Below are 6,243 nucleotides of genomic sequence, written 5' to 3' on the forward strand. Positions count from 1 at the left end.
AGTTTCTGTTTAACTGTCTGATTGCTGACACAGCATATTTTTTTGTTCAAGGTTTTTCATATCAAAGTAAATTACAAGATACAGGACGGATTTGTTTTGTGAACATCCCTTTTACAGTCAAAACTTCACATGCTGCTGGAGTAGCTGTTTTCACCAGAACTATGAATATGCTAGAAAGGAACTCTTCTTAAAACTTGTAATTGAGTCAAGTCTGGAAATTAATAATGCCAGCCGAGTGTTACAAGTGCATACGATAATTACTTGTACGCTTGCTAAAAGTTGTGGAGTGGCTGGAAGCAAATAGGCACGTTGTGGGCGATCCAGACCGAGGGGCCTCACAACTGCAGCTGTTGTGAAGGTCATATGCAAGGTCAAAAGAGATAATGAAATTGGGGGTTTGAGAAACTGCCTATGTTGCAGAGAGGTAAGGAGGTTGGAATGTAAAAAAGAAGATAACAAGATGCATAAACAGAATGTAGGTAGGGCAGAGCAAGGCGTGTGAACGAGCAGCTTTAACCTATTAGCAACCAAAACGTAACGCATGCTCTTTGTGCTAGTGTATAAATTGCTGTGTATCCTTTAATAAAGTGGCATTAACTTGATCACATTGATCGTGCATGTTGTGTCCAAGACTCCTGCGTCACCACGCTGCACTAAGCAATCCCTGTCTGTCTTCTTCCTTTCCCTGGGAACACACAAACACTAATCAGAGCCAGAACAGCGCTTTTAGGCTCACGGCGAGAACTTCTCACAGAAAGCGCTCGCACGTACGATCGTCGCTGTACAGCAGCCTCCCCTCCAAACTACCACGGTACGCTAAGCCATCCAGCTCTCTCTGCTTCCTTTGCCTAGGAACACACAAACACTACGCAGAGGCTGTACAAGCTCTTTTAGGTTCCTGGCGAACTTAAACTGCTTTGTGCTTATATTGTCTGTAAATGTGGCTCGAGTGATGCCCAGCAACTTGGTGAATCGTATTGTTTATTATTTACCTATTTTAGGAGGGTGGGGTATTAATCCCATATGACTTTCTGCTTTTTTACATTGGTTTATACTTGGCTTTCACTAGTGTGACATTCATCCGTAACCCTGTGGTCAGTCTACTGTGAAAATAATCCTAACGTATTGTATATTCTGTATCCTGTAGGCAAAGATGAAGCAGTTGTTTGAAGCATGGTGAAAACTGTCCGATTCTCAACAGCAGGTATAACAGTGGGTTTTGGTGAGGCTCTGATCTAATTGGAAAATTACAAACTGGAGTCAAATTAATAAATTCATAGGAAATCTTGAATTCGGTTGCTCAAAATATAATACTGAGGACAATACTCTGAGATCTTATTTGTACACCTTGAAAAAGATCGTCATTACTTTTATTCCAGTAGTGACCATTTCTTTCACAGTGTTGATGAAATGTGACTCAGTGGGATGGGATGGAAGTTCTGTATGCCTGGAAATGGATGCTGAGCGGCATCTAGGGATGAAGGTGGAATAATCTACAACAATTTGGGTTTTTTCTAACAATACTAATTTTTAAATGCCAGCATAGTAATTTGCTGCTCATGGAAAGACTTTGGACAGGTAAAAGCAACAGAAATCTACAGGTAATGTGCACGTAGTAATTTATTAATTTTGGTTGTCTTCAGGATACTTTTTTGCCAGCTTTCTCAGTGTATTGAAATACGAACCTGCAGATGGGGGTATTGAAAATTGGAGGGGTGCTATACTGAAATCTAATCTAAACCTCCCAATTTTCAAGTATTCTGTACCTTACCGTCCTTCCTCCTGAATGCCCTTCTTCCAGACTGTTTTGAATGTGTTCTTAGAACATGCACTATGTTCATGGATTTTTCTGTAGAAAAATAATTTGAAATAGTTCTGAAGAAATATCTGTTCCTGTTTCTTACATAAGCCATCTCTCTCAGACTAGTACTCCCATAAAAAGCCTTAGCTGTTAGTAGTTGTACTGAATAAACTTCCTCTGCAGGGATGTCAATCTGTTGACATAACCACAGTTCAGTACTAAGGTTTTGTATTTTTATGTTGAATGTTTTTTGAATTTTCTGAAGGTGAAAGTGGATGCCTGGGATGTGCACTACACAGGTCGTGTAGTAAGTCACCTCTGTATCAAAGAGGAGGATGTGACATGGCAGTTATCCTGACAAAGCCTCTTCTGTAACTGTTGATACCTTATTTTCTCCCAGCCATACATGCAGCTTGCTGAAGATGATAAGGTTCGGTACGAGAATGAAATGCAGTTGTGGGAAGCAAAAATGGTCAAACTTGGATGCGAAGACCTGATACGTTCCAGAAAGCAAAAGCCAGAAAAGAAAACTGCTGAAACCTGTAAACAAAGCTGAAACAGCCAAAGCTTCTTCATATGAAAATGAGGCAAAATTAAAGTTGAAAAAATCAGAAGAATGAAATGGTTAAGTATTTTATATTTGATGCCCTTTGGTTGTCACGTCTTTGTCCTGCTGTGTTAATGCTGCAGTCTGCATTAGCACCAAAATTTGGAGAACCCATAAAGGGCCCACTGGAGAAGTAGAAAAGATGATCAGGGAAGAGAGGATGCGGTATCTCTCAGAACTGACTGAAATAATCATTGCAGGTGTAGCCTCAACTGTACAACAGTAACTGGTTAATCAAGCTGTGAGTAGTGATACTCACTGACATCAGCAGAGCTCTCCAGTAATGGTAGATAACAGCTAGCTTTTATAAGATATTTTGAATGAAAGCAAGAATATTCTGCAATGTTACCATCTAAATGCTGTAAATAAGAGCTGAAATGTGAGTTAATGCTGCTGTGTTTTATTCCCTCCGTGGTATTGGTAGCGAAATGTTCTACATTTCAACAAAAGGCACAGGAAAGGTAAAATACTAACTTTTATTTCATGCATCTGTCTTTTTGTACGAATCAATCAGTGTATACCACCTATGTTGCATTTCATTAAAGACCATATGAGTTTTCTATAAATGTATCTTTACAGGACTTTTATTCCATGGCTTTGTTGGGATACATGCAAACACTTTTGCCTTCCTGTTGTCACATTTGGGACAGCCTGGAAGGAAAAGACTATGTGCGAACTGTTAGAACTTTGAGTTTTGACGTAATAAATGTAGGTATTTGTAAGAGGTGCTTGTTTTCCTTTACCGGGGTCTGTCTGCCTTAGTGAAAGCCTCATAGGAATTTGGGGAGTCTATTTTTAGAAGGCAGGCAAGCTTTTTCAGTAGGCAGTGGATTTCATCCATCCCGAATGACTCACAAAAGCCAGCAAAGCTTCGTTTTTACCAGGGGGAAGTGGAAAGCCGAAGAGGAGTTGCTCGCCCGTTTGTTTATCTGTTTGTTTTCCGCTGGTTTTAAAACGTACTGCTGCTAACTGTGTCTGAGCGCACCCTGGCTTTCTTCCTTCGCAGGAGAACACAGAGCGCGTCCCGAGGGCGGAGGCTCTCGCTCCTCAGCAGGTTCCCGGCCCGTCCCCGAGGGGCAGCCGCCCGCACCCAAACCGTCCTCGGAGCGGCGGGGGGGCGGCGGGGGAAGCCGGGCCGGCTGCAGCCTGGCCGCCGGCGTTCTGCGCAGCTCCTGCACGCTCCAATTAATTGTGCGGGAAGCCTTCCCCCTCCCCTGCCGCCCCCCGCGCCCGCCCGCGGAGCGGCTGCAGCCGCGGAGGGGAGCGGAGGGGAGCGGAGCGGAGCGGAGGGGAGGGGAGGGGAGCGGAGCGGAGGGGAGGGGAGGGGAGCGGAGGGGAGCGGAGGGGAGGGGAGCGGAGGGGAGGGGAGCGGAGGGGAGGGGAGGGGAGCGGAGCGGAGGGGAGGGGAGCGGAGCGGGAGCGGAGCGGAGCGGAGGGGAGCGGAGGGGAGGGGAGCGGAGCGGAGCGGAGCGGAGGGGAGGGGAGCGGAGCGGAGGGGAGCGGAGGGGAGGGGAGCGGAGGGGAGGGGAGCAGCTTGGCGCGGCGCGGCTGAGGGGGGGGAATCCCGCCCGCCTCCCTGAGGGCGCTGCCGCCGCCGCGCCGCGCATGCGCGGGCTCGGCCCAGGCTCGCGCGGGGCGGCCGGGCGGGCTGGGGCTGCTGGAGCCGTGCGGGGCCGCCCTGGGCTCTGCCGAGCGCTGCCGCGTCCTGGGCGCCCGCCGGCGGGCCTCGCCGCGGGAGATCCGCCGCGGCTGCCCCGCGCCTCGCTCCGCGTCCACCCCGGCCGCGCCGAGCCCCCACGCCGAGGAGGCGGCGACGCGGCGGTTCCAGGTGAGGGAGGCTGCCCGGCCGCCCCGCTGCTGCCGGCCTGACCGGCCGGCCCCTCTGTGCCCGCAGATCCTGGGCAAGGCCTACGCCGTCCTCAGCGAGGCGGAGCAGCGCGCCCTGTACGGTGAGCAGGGCACGGTGGGCGAGGAGGGCGAGGTGCTGAGGGGCGAGCGGGACTGGCAAGAGTACTGGCGGCTGCTCTTCAGGAAGGTGAGAGCTGGCCGGGGCCCCGCAGGGCTCGCCTGGGCGGGGGCAGGCCCTGCGGGAAGCGGGGAGCTCCCTGGCGAGCTTCGGGTAAAGCACGTGGCTTCTCTTTTTGTTTTGTTTTGATTTGTTTTGTTTAACGCTGTCTCTGAAATCCATCTGGTGAATAAATCACGTAACTTCAGAAGTGTCACTTCTTTGCTTCAGATCACAGTGAAAGATATTGCAGACTTCGAAAAGAGCTAGAAAGATTCGGACAAAGAGCTAGCTGTTATTAAAGCAGCATATGTGGATTGTGAGGGTGACCTGGACAGAATAATGGAGTCTGTGTTGTGCGTGGACTATACAGATGAACCGAGAATACGGAAAGTCGTAGAAAAAGCCATTGACTGTGGAGAAGTCCCATTCTACAAAGGTTTTGTAAGAGAGTCTAAGCAGAAAATGATTGTGAGGAAAAAGCGGGTAGGTTATATCAATCCGGGACCAAAGGGAAGCATATTTTTTATGATAAGCTTTTAATCTTCCTTGTTAGAAATAAGTGGAACTGTTCTTGAGGGAAATGTTTGCCACAGGATTTCTGGGTTACAGAACTTGCTCTGTGTCTTTGACTTTCACATTTGGACACCTGTTTTCTCCCCCCTTCCCCCCCCCCCCCCCCCCCCCAATTGTTGTGACAGGCTTTTGAGCTGTGATAGGCTGCTGCCAATCTTTATTTCTCTGTTTTATTATTAATTCTTTATTATTATACACAATGGCTTATTACAGTTTAGCATGTCCCTGCATTTATTTACACAGCTATGAGCTGCTGGAGTTCAGTGTACGTGGTAGAAATACGTTATGCTCGCCTTCTGGCGAGTGTGAAATAACATTCTGGACTAAATGGACCTCTTCTTCAACGTAGGGTTTTTTGAACACTTTGTGGATCTTACATGCACATCGCAGTAACCGTTCTCTAAGTTAAAGAAAATGTAATAGCTGCCAAGATAAAAAAAGTGTGGGTGGGGGGAACAGGGATAGGCATAGACATCACATTCAGCATTGTGAAACAACAAAAAACTGTCCCGCTCTACTAAAGCCAGAATGGTCTTTCTTTCACCAGTTTGTCATCTGTGGCCAAATTTGGAAACGATTTGTGTTTCCTTGCAGCTAGTTGTATACAGATTAAAAAAAAAAAAAAAAAAAAAAAGTGTTTCATAACTATTATAAGACTGTGTCAAAAAACTTGCAAAATACTTGTTAAAAAACTAGTTGTCTATTTTCGGCAGAAAAAGAAGCTAGAGAGGCAGAAGAGACTAAAGCTGAACTGGGACTTGGTGGAGAAGATGATTTGAAAGCACTGATTCGAGTAAGGCTTTTTCTATCTGCTGAAGATAAGTATGTTGCTGGCCTATAATTCCGTTCTCCCTGAGCCTCTTTGTAGTTTGGATCCTTGCAACTTGAGAGTTCTGAGGTTAAAACCTGACCTTAATGTTAGCTACCTATGTACTTTACTTAATAGTCAGTGTGGTATGGATTTTATTGCCTGCGTCTTTTGAAAATTAACAAAGTTATTCAAATATCCTTATGGCATACACAATCAAAATATTTAAGTTCTAGTTTTAGGTAGTTAGACATGGAGTATTAATGATTCTTTCTCTGAGGGATTCCATCAGGATGTAGAAGCTGATAGGTCTTCCTGTTTTGTATCTTGAGGACCGAGGAAAGAAACATACTGTTTACATTCTGCTTTTTGGAATGTTTTCTGTTTCTCATCATCCAGTGGGCTTCCTAGAACATTCATGCTTAATCATTCCTCAGACTGCAGTA

The 6,243-nt window shown here is 46.7% G+C and overlaps 1 pseudogene; it reads left to right on the forward strand.

Moving 5' to 3' along the window:
- The first annotated feature begins 2,836 nt into the window (after nt 1-2,836).
- Nucleotides 2,837-5,780, forward strand: LOC122152973 (annotated as a pseudogene).
- The last annotated feature ends 463 nt before the right edge of the window (nt 5,781-6,243 follow it).

This window comes from Tyto alba, unplaced genomic scaffold (assembly GCF_018691265.1).
Source record: "Tyto alba isolate M040663 unplaced genomic scaffold, T.alba_DEE_v4.0 Super-Scaffold_15, whole genome shotgun sequence".
Classification (NCBI taxonomy): Eukaryota; Metazoa; Chordata; class Aves; order Strigiformes; family Tytonidae; genus Tyto; species Tyto alba.